This window comes from Ascaphus truei, chromosome 15 (genome assembly GCF_040206685.1).
Source record: "Ascaphus truei isolate aAscTru1 chromosome 15, aAscTru1.hap1, whole genome shotgun sequence".
In the NCBI taxonomy this organism is placed as follows: domain Eukaryota; kingdom Metazoa; phylum Chordata; class Amphibia; order Anura; family Ascaphidae; genus Ascaphus; species Ascaphus truei.
Genome location: NC_134497.1, coordinates 36,351,633 through 36,361,709, shown reverse-complemented (window position 1 = coordinate 36,361,709; position 10,077 = coordinate 36,351,633). Strand labels below are relative to the sequence as shown.

The window sequence follows — 10,077 nt, the reverse complement described above, 5'->3', positions numbered from 1 at the left end:
CATCATCCTCATATCTCCCCCAGTATCCTTCATCATCATCCTCATATCTCCCCCAGCACCCTTCATAATCATCCTCATATATATCCCCCAACACTCTTCATTATCATCATATACCCACCCCCTTGCATCTCACATCACCCTCATATAACCACCCCCTGCATCTCACATCACCTCCCCCCCACTGTAGCTCACATCTCTCCCCCCTCTCCCCCATATGCCTACCTCAGGCGGCAGTGATGGGCAGGATGCGGTGACCGCTAACTACAGAGAACGCAGGACTGCATGCACCCATTCGCTCTAGCTAGCAGCAGGCACCTTAAGTGCCGCACTACTAGAGTGCTCTCCGGCAGTCCTGTGAGCGGGCTCTGGAGGTGTTAGTGCCGGGAGGGGGAGATCCAGGAAAGCCGCTGCGGGGCGCAAAGTGAGTGTGAGCGCTAGGCGGAAGCCCTGGGACTGCTCCACGGAACCCCAGGGTTCCGCAGAACCCTGGTTGAAAAACACTGGTATACAGTATAGTGTTTTATGCTGTCGCAGCATGGCGACAGTGGGTTAAAAGTGCTAATGCTTTTTAGCATAATTCTGTGGTTATTGATCATTTTATACTGACTGGGGCCAGGGTAAAGTTGGGCAGTGGATCTGTCCAACACAGAAACATGAAAAAAAAATCCTTCTACTTGAAAAAAGGTTAGTGTCCCCATGTAACAGGGTGAATAAAAGACACCAGCCCTATGCCTGGCTGACCTATGTTTAGGTCTGCAGTACACCAGTGACCAGGTTAAAATTCAGCTGGGAAGGTCTTGTAATTGTCAGGTCCCAATTGCCTCTTTAAGGGGTTTTAAAAACCCAGGCTGCTCACACATGGGGGGCTGCCTGACCCAGTGAGACCACTGAAACGCTGGAGGAAAACGACTTACTATAAGGTCTGTCTTTCCTGTCATACCTGTTTGCTATATGGATAGCTACACAAAACAGTGAGCCCCCGCAACAGCTAGGATGTATGTAAGTGAGGTGCTTACTAGGTCAGATATAACATATATACACAAAAAGAAACAGATAACAGTGACAAAGCACTCAGTCACTTGGATGGATAATGATTTATCTCAAATACTTTTTCATCAAAACGAATATAAAATAAAGGGTTTTAAAATCAAACAGAACTGACAGTAACTGTGATCATAATTACAGTGCTGTAAAAGCCGTGTTGATCAAAGAATTAAGTAGATTAGTGACTAATATTAGTCCGCAATCTGATGCTGGAAATAATCCAGCCTATAAAATGGTAGAATAAAGGGACAATAGTATAACATCTTATACTAGCACTGCTATGGCACAAGGGTACTCCTCGATGGCAGATACGGGCAAAGAATAGTCTCCTAGTATAGTGTATAATGATAGGCTGGTACGAACTTGTGTGGTAGGGAGTATCTTAATATACATACTCCTAATCCGTAAGAATGTACACCACATGGGTGATGACTACAATTATACTGCCTCACTAGGCAGGTGTCTGCTGAAATGGTCAATATTGATCCGCTGATGCGCAGATTAATTAATAAGGATAGAGGCAGACACAGTGTTGATATACAGTTATAGTATATTGTTCCTACCTTCCAAGAAATACTGGACAAATCACTGATGCCTTGCCACTCAAATGTGTAATATAATAGTGTAGATAGATGCACTCATATTGTATGTCTTTATTTATTTAGCGCCAAAAGTGTACTCAGTGCTTCACAAAGAATACAGTACAGGAAATTATAATTATACAATAAGTGCAGCAAAATCAGACAATAGGAAAGGAAATCCCTGCCCCGAAGAGCTTACAATCTAAGAGGTTTAATGGGAAATTTACAGAGACAGTAGGTGAGGGAGTAAGTGCTGTAGATGGCAGTGTTTGGTCACAATGGGTGGTAGGAGTGACTGAGTGGGATAATAGCCATGAGGGCAGACTATTGGGATACTTGATTTGTGGGGTGAGATTTAAGGCTGGTCAGTGTTAAATGAAAATGTTAACACCATTTACAGGGGAAGAGATGGCAGGGACGCATGAGTGAGATCATGTGTGTATGTCTGACTTCAGGCTATGGGGGAGATCCCCAGCAGCAGGAAGGAGTAGATAGAAGGTGTAAATAGAGAATTTGTGTGGGTGTTTTTTATTGAGGGGTATAGAAGTTGTTGTGAGAGGGGTGTATAAATAATGGTGCAGTGGGGAATGGGGATGTTGGAGAGAACAGAGACATTCACAAAGGAGTGAGGAAACAGTAAACAGAAAAAGCAGTAGGGAGGGCATAGTAAGATGCAGGAGGAGAGACTTCACAGGTAAGGCTGAGTTTATAGTGGAGAGTGGCCGTGCTCTCCAGTGCTGATGCTCACCTCTCGCTTACCAAGCGGCTGCTTTTCATGTTCTTGCCCCTCAGACAGAGCGTGTGCTCTGGTAGGCGGGGCTTGTGGGGCGGAGGCGGGCGGGCGGGAGGCGGGACAGGGATCTGTGTGATGGATCTGTATGTATGTATATATATGTGTATGATATATATAGGATATATAGATATATCCAAAATATATATATCACTAGCTGATATATCCGGTGTTGCCCGGGATGTAAATCCGTAATAGGTAGTATTATGTATAAATAGGGGAATAATAGGTTGACTATTTGGTGGAAAGGTGGTATAATAATGTTGAAAAGAAACATGGAAGAAAATGTAATACAATGTTGTTTAAAAATGTAAACACAACACAGTACAATGTATATTTTGGTGACATAAATGATGTAAAATGTGAGGTGTGTGTCCCGATCGGGTGTGAGGTGGCGGGTGGGTAGTGAGTGCTGGCTGTGGGTGGGGGTCCCGCTAGGGTGTGAGGCGGCGGGTGAGTGCGGGCGGCGGCTGGTCAGTAATGTCGGTGCGTAGCGGTGTGAGGCAGCAGTCGTGTGTCGTGTGGGTGAGAGGCGGCAGGTGTCTGTTGAGTGCGGGCGGTGGCTGTGGGGCGCAGGGGTGTGAGGCGGCGGGTGGGTGAAAGGCAGAGGCGGGAAACGGCGTGAGGGGAACACAGACAGGGGGGGGTTGAGTGTGTGTGTCTGTCACAGTGTGTGTGTCTGTCACTGTGTGTGTTGGGGGGGGGGGGGGTCAAAAACGGAGGTGGGGGGTTTGGCAAAACCGGTACTGGTTTTTTAATGTATTTATTGGGTAAGGATCAGTCAGATCAAAGTCAGATCAAAGTCAGATCAGGGAACAATGGCCGCCCTCGGGTCTAAGCTCATTTCTGAGCTGCGCTCTGATTGGAGGCTGTGAAGTCATGTGAACACACCTCCTCTCCAGCAAGCACAGAAACACAGATTTGCCTGTAGCTGGAAGCTGAGCGAGCTTCAGCAAGCAAGCAGAAACTTTCACTCAGAATGGCACCATAACATATAATGGGTCTCTGAATATATGATCAGCGCGCATCAGCAAGCACTACGCCACTATAAACTCAGCCTTATGGAGGATAAAAATGAACAAATCACAGATGTTAAAAGAGAATGTCTCACAGTGGCAAAGTGTAATGCAGAGTCCAGATCTTCCTCCAATCTTCCCCTCCAATTTCAACTCCAAAATTAACTCTTGCAGACACTTTAGATATGACACTTAAAGCTGCAATTCAGTCTTTTTTTTTTTTAATTAATTTTTTTACTTCAATAGTTTTATGTGGGCAATCTCTAATTACCTAAAGAACTGTATAGCTGCCAGTCAATTCGTTCTCCATGTATTGATAGGCGAAATTTGGTGACATAATTAGCGAAGGGATCTGTTTATATTCTGCTTCAGTCTGTCAGTGGAAGCTCATGAATATTCATGAGCACTCCTGCACTGACATGTGCTAGAGGGAGGGCAGGGCTCACAAAGGGGTGTGCCAGGGCCTGTGACAGGACATGAAGGGGCAGTGCCTTAGCAAATGGCTGTTAAAATAGAATACAAGAAAATTGGTCTTTCAAAGTAGTTTTTTTAAAAACAGAAAATGCTAAAAGTATTTTTTCTTACTACAGAACTGATTTATTAAAAAAAACACACATGCAGGATATTGACTGAACTGCAGCTTTAAGATGTGACTCTTTTGATGTTACTCATATGTATGGAGGAGTCACCCCGTTGATGGATCAACGCAAAGAGGAACACTTGAATTAATTACTACTAATGAAGATAATGAGGCACTGATCTCTATGCACAAGGTAGGTACATAACATAGGCAGAGAGGTACTCACTTAGAGTGCAGTATGTATCAGTGTGCTTAGGAGATATAATTGTAGCCTTTAGGATTAAGTGCAATACCACTATCTATATCTATATATTTCTCAAACCATTGTATGCGTGTCTGTTTGTCCTGTGTCTCACTGTGTCTAGGGGCAATCGCATTGGACCTTTGGCCCGCCCGTCACTCCGCCTCAGGCCAATGAGATGGCTCCCTTGGCCTGCCCGCCCCCGCACACCTCTCATTGGCCTGAGGCGGAGTGACGGGCAAAAGGTCCAAAACACACAAACACGCACACACGCACCGGCTCCCGGACGGAGTGGAAGCGCGGCGCGGCCCTCCTGCCCCTGCCGCCAACTTCAGGCTCCTCCCCCCTCGCTCTCAACTGGCTCCCGGAGGGAGGGGAAGCGCGGCACGGCCCTCCTGCCCCAGCCGCCAACGCTCCCTTACCTCCCCGGCGCTCCCTTACCTCCCCGGCGCTCCCTTACCTCCCCGGCGCTACCTCCCGGCCGCTGGGGGGCCAAGCAGCCTCCTCGGATCTGCGCCAGTCCCACTCTCCACCACATCTCACTCCCGGTGCTTCTCCCTGCTCTCACTCAGCTGTAACCGGGGGAAATCCCTTAGCCGGTGCTTCTCCCTGCTCTCACTCAGCTGTAACCAGGGGAAATCCTTTACCCGGTGCTTCTCCCTGCTCTCACTCAGCTGTAACCAGGGGAAATCCCTTACCCGGGGCTTCTCCCTGCTCGCACTCGGCTATAAGCAGGGGAAATCCCTTACCAGCGCATCTCCTTTCCTGGACGGCCAGCTACTAGTGCAGGGAGAACTGAGAGATACTTCCCACCCTACCTGTCTGACCTCTAGGTACCTAAGCAGAGTCTGAGGCAAGTATACTACCAGGACTGCTGCTGCAGAGTTACTAACCTCCATTCTATCAGGGAATACCTCCCCTCCCTATCCTGGCTGTCCACTGTTTATCCCATACTCTGCAACGGCATCAGCCTGACAATAATCATAACTGGATCTAAAAGGGTTTTACATTCAGCCCTTGCTCACTTGAATCTATAAAGACTATCTTGAATTTATATATGGCTCCAAAAAGCCCTCTCTTTATCTAGATGCTGGGACACTTAAGAGACTTAATATTCACATTTGCATTGTTGTAGTTAAATTACAGGGCAGTCTGAACAATACCTTGTTGAGTGCTCAATTTAATTTACAGGGCAATGTGAACAATATTGTATTGATTGCTGCTAATAACAGCACTAATATTTTTCCACTTTGAGTGATCTATACAACAGTAGACTATTCCTCCATTGTTATATGCCCCATGCGTTTGTAACAATTTTTGTGTCCCATTATTTTTATCGTGTTAGAAATAAAAAATTATTTGAACCATATCACTGATACACTATCATAGGGGTTACCTCGAGGTTTTTTTATTACACTGTTCACAACAGTATTTCAAGTGCATTTCTGAGTCTCAAGACTGATACCAATTCCGAACAAATGAGATCTGAGAGTGCATGTACTTGGGGTTTCTATACTTTCCCTGTCTTTGGGGAAAGAGACCTCTTTTTATGCTATTGCCACTACCCTAGTGCACCCAGACTAATATGTAAGACTAAGAGTGAGCGGGTGTTTTCTTTTGTTTATACCCTCCGTGTGGCGGCAACGTCTTCCGGCATCTACCGCCACTAGTGATCCAAGATGCTTTCCACAAACTTGACGTTTTGTGAGATTGTCATCAGCGTTGGTTATAAATAATAGAAATTACATAAGGTAATATACAATTCCATATACCATTAACGCAGCAACCGTACCTGTAACAGCAATGTCTTCGGCATCTCCCCCTACAACTACTGTCAATATGGCTGCGCGGCGTAAAATGGCGCTGCGTTGCCATGCCAACGGGAACATCACGTGACATAACAGCATTACGTGATTCCCGTTGCCATGACCATGAGATGCCACATGTCATGACGCAATGCGGTGCCACGTTGTCATGGCAACTTGACACCGCGTGACATTGCATAGCGCCCCGTTGTCATGGCAACAGTGTCATTTAAAAAAAAAAATCTCCGGGTTGGCCGTCAGTCGAAGGTGGCAACCCTGAGCACAGTGCCTGGGAAATGTTACTGTCTCGTTTCTAATCTGCACAGTATGTGACACTTGATCCGTTTTGAAGTCTAAAAACTACAACTCCCATGATCCTCTTAGTGTGAGCATGCGCAGTAGGACACAGATAGCTATGACCTGGATGTAGTCAGTGTCTCCACTTCCGGGAAAGAGAAGATGAAGAAATAAAGTGGTGGAGGAAGCACACAGGAGCCTTTTCTGTAAGTAACTTACTTTGTATTCAAAGCATCAGAGCAGGTATATGCAAACACGTGGCGTTTTAGGACAGACACGTCCTCTCCTCAGACCATACACCTTACTGCAATAGTGACACTAACAAGTATATATACCCCTAGGGCAGGGATGGGGAACCTTTTTTCTGCGAAGGGCCATTTTGATATTTATAAAATCATTCGAGGGCCATCCAAAATTATCAACTTAAAAATTAGCCTGCTATATTTGGTGAAACATTTAATAAACTCACCACTAATGTGATGGCTGGAACTGCTTCTCTTTGGGTGACTGACAGACTGTGGGTTGGTGTCTGTGCACACGCAAATGCACACGTGCACACACACAGAAATCGGGCAGGGGGTAGGGAAATCAGACCCTCAGACCCACACTCTCAGACCCTCAGACCCACTCTCTCTCTCAGACCCTCATACCCACTCTCTCTCTCAGACCCTCATACCCACTCTCTCTCTCAGACCCTCAGACCCACTCTCCCTCAGACCCACTCTCCCTCAGACCCACTCTCTCTCAGACCCTCAGACCCACTCTCACGCTCAGACTCTCAGACCCACTCTCTCTCTCTCAGACCCACACTCTCTCTCTCTCAGACCCTCTCTCTCTCAGACCCACTCTCTCTCAGACCCACTCTCTCTCAGACCCACTCTCTCTCAGACCCACTCTCTCTCAGACCCACTCTCTCTCAGACCCACTCTCTCTCAGACCCACTCTCTCTCAGACCCACTCTCTCTCAGACCCACTCTCTCTCAGACCCACTCTCTCTCAGACCCACTCTCTCTCAGACTCTCAGACCCACTCTCACTCTCAGACCCACTCTCACTCTCAGACCCACTCTCACTCTCAGACCCACTCTCACTCAGACTGTCAGACCCACTCTCAGACTGTCAGACCCACTCTCAGACTGTCAGACCCACTCTGTCAGACCCACTCTCTCTCTCTCTCTGACACACTCTCTCTCTGACACACATTCTCTCTCTCTCTCTCTCTCTCTCTCAGACACACACTCTCCCTCTCTCTCTCAGACACACACTCTCCCTCTCTCTCTCAGACACACACTCTCCCTCTCTCTCTCAGACACACACTCTCCCTCTCTCTCTCAGACACACACTCTCCCTCTCTCTCTGACACACACTCTCCCTCTCTCTCTCAGACACACACTCTCCCTCTCTCTCTCAGACACACACTCTCCCTCTCTCTCTCAGACACACACTCTCCCTCTCTCTCTCAGACACACACTCTCCCTCTCTCTCTCAGACACACACTCTCCCACTCTCTCTCAGACACACACTCTCCCACTCTCTCTCAGACACACACTCTCCCACTCTCTCTCAGACACACACTCTCCCACTCTCTCTCAGACACACACTCTCCCACTCTCTCTCAGACACACACTCTCCCACTCTCTCTCAGACACACACTCTCCCACTCTCTCTCAGACACACACTCTCCCACTCTCTCTCAGACACACACTCTCCCACTCTCTCTCAGACACACACTCTCCCACTCTCTCTCAGACACACACTCTCCCACTCTCTCTCAGACACACACTCTCCCACTCTCTCTCAGACACACACTCTCCCACTCTCTCTCAGACACACACTCTCCCACTCTCTCTCAGACACACACTCTCCCACTCTCTCTCAGACACACACTCTCCCACTCTCTCTCAGACACACACTCTCCCACTCTCTCTCAGACACTCAGACACACACTCTCTCTCTCAGACACACACTCTCCCTCTCAGACACACACTCTCCCTCTCAGACACACACTCTCCCTCTCAGACACACACTCTCCCTCTCAGACACACACTCTCCCTCTCAGACACACACTCTCCCTCTCAGACACACACTCTCCCTCTCAGACACACACTCTCCCTCTCAGACACACACTCTCCCTCTCAGACACACACTCTCCCTCTCAGACACACACTCTCCCTCTCAGACACACACTCTCCCTCTCAGACACACACTCTCCCTCTCAGACACACACTCTCCCTCTCACTCTCAGACCCACTCTCACTCTCAGACCCACTCTCACTCTCAGACCCACTCTCACTCTCAGACCCACTCTCACTCTCAGACCCACTCTCACTCTCAGACCCACTCTCACTCTCAGACCCACTCTCACTCTCAGACCCACTCTCACTCTCAGACCCACTCTCACTCTCAGACCCACTCTCACTCTCAGACCCACTCTCACTCTCAGACCCACTCTCACTCTCAGACCCACTCTCACTCTCAGACCCACTCTCACTCTCAGACCCACTCTCACTCTCAGACCCACTCTCACTCTCAGACCCACTCTCACTCAGACTGTCAGACCGTCAGACCCACTCTGTCAGTCCCACTCTGACTGTCAGACCCTCTCTCTCTCTCTCTCTCAGACACACACTCTCCCTCTCTCTCTCAGACACACACTCTCCCTCTCTCTCTCAGACACACACTCTCCCTCTCTCTCTCAAGACACACACTCTACCTCTCTCTCTCAAGACACACACTCTCCCTCTCTCTCTCAAGACACACACTCTCCCTCTCTCAGACACACACACACACACACTCGCTCAGACACACACACACACTCGCTCAGACACACACACACACTCGCTCAGACACACACACAAACTCGCTCAGACACACACACTCGCTCAGACACACTCTCTCAGACTCACACACACACTCTCTCTGACACACACAGGGGGAGGGAAATCTGATTGGGGGGGGATCGAAGCAGGTGCCCTCCGCAACTGCTTCTCGGTGTGGGGAGAAGGAGGACCGTGTAAGTGCGCAAGGGGGGGGGAGAGCAGGGGGAGATCGGAGCAGGTGCCCTCCGCAACTACTTCTCTGTGTGGGGAGAAGGAAAACCGTGTAAGTGCGCAAGGGGGGGGGGGAATCTGAGCAGGGGGGATAGGAGCAGGTGCCCTCCTCCACAACGGCTACCTGGTGTGGGGAGGAGGGCCGTGTAAGTGCACGGGGGGAGAGGGGAGGGGCGGAGCAGGGGGAGATCGGAGCAGGTACCCTCCACAACTGCTACCCGGTGTGGGGAGGAGGAGGAGAGGCAGTAGTGAGGTGTCTCTCCCACCGCAGACTCGTTCTTCTATCCCCCAAGCCTCTTATACCCCTTCCCCCCCCATCCCCCACTCCTCTTATACCCTCTCCCCCCCGGAGCGCTGCTTACCCGCGCCGCCCTGGTGATACTCAGGTCCTTAATCACCTCAGGCGGCTGCTGCCACACACAGACAGTGACACACAAACACAGTGACCGTGACACAGACAGTGACACACACACACAGTGAGAGTGACACACACACAAACACACAGTGAGAGTGACACACACACACACACAGTGAGAGTGACACACACACACACACACAGTGAGAGTGACACACACACACACACACACACACTGAGAGTGACACACACACACACACACACACACAGTGAGAGTGACACACACACACACACACACACACAGTGAGAGTGACACACA

The 10,077-nt window shown here is 49.1% G+C and overlaps 1 protein-coding gene across 4 annotated transcripts in view; it reads left to right on the top strand.

Annotated features, from left to right (window-relative positions):
- Window positions 1-10,077, top strand: part of LOC142466812 (uncharacterized) — a 557,357-nt gene that overhangs the window by 384,204 nt on the left and 163,076 nt on the right. For 2 of the 4 annotated variants that reach the window (XR_012788231.1, XM_075572273.1), the window contains exon 1: window positions 6,470-6,560. The exons of the other annotated variants lie outside the window; for them this stretch is intronic. The gene's annotated coding sequence lies outside the window, so the exon portion shown is untranslated. Of the gene's footprint in view, window positions 1-6,469; window positions 6,561-10,077 lie in introns of those variants that run through there. 4 annotated transcript variants of the gene reach the window in all.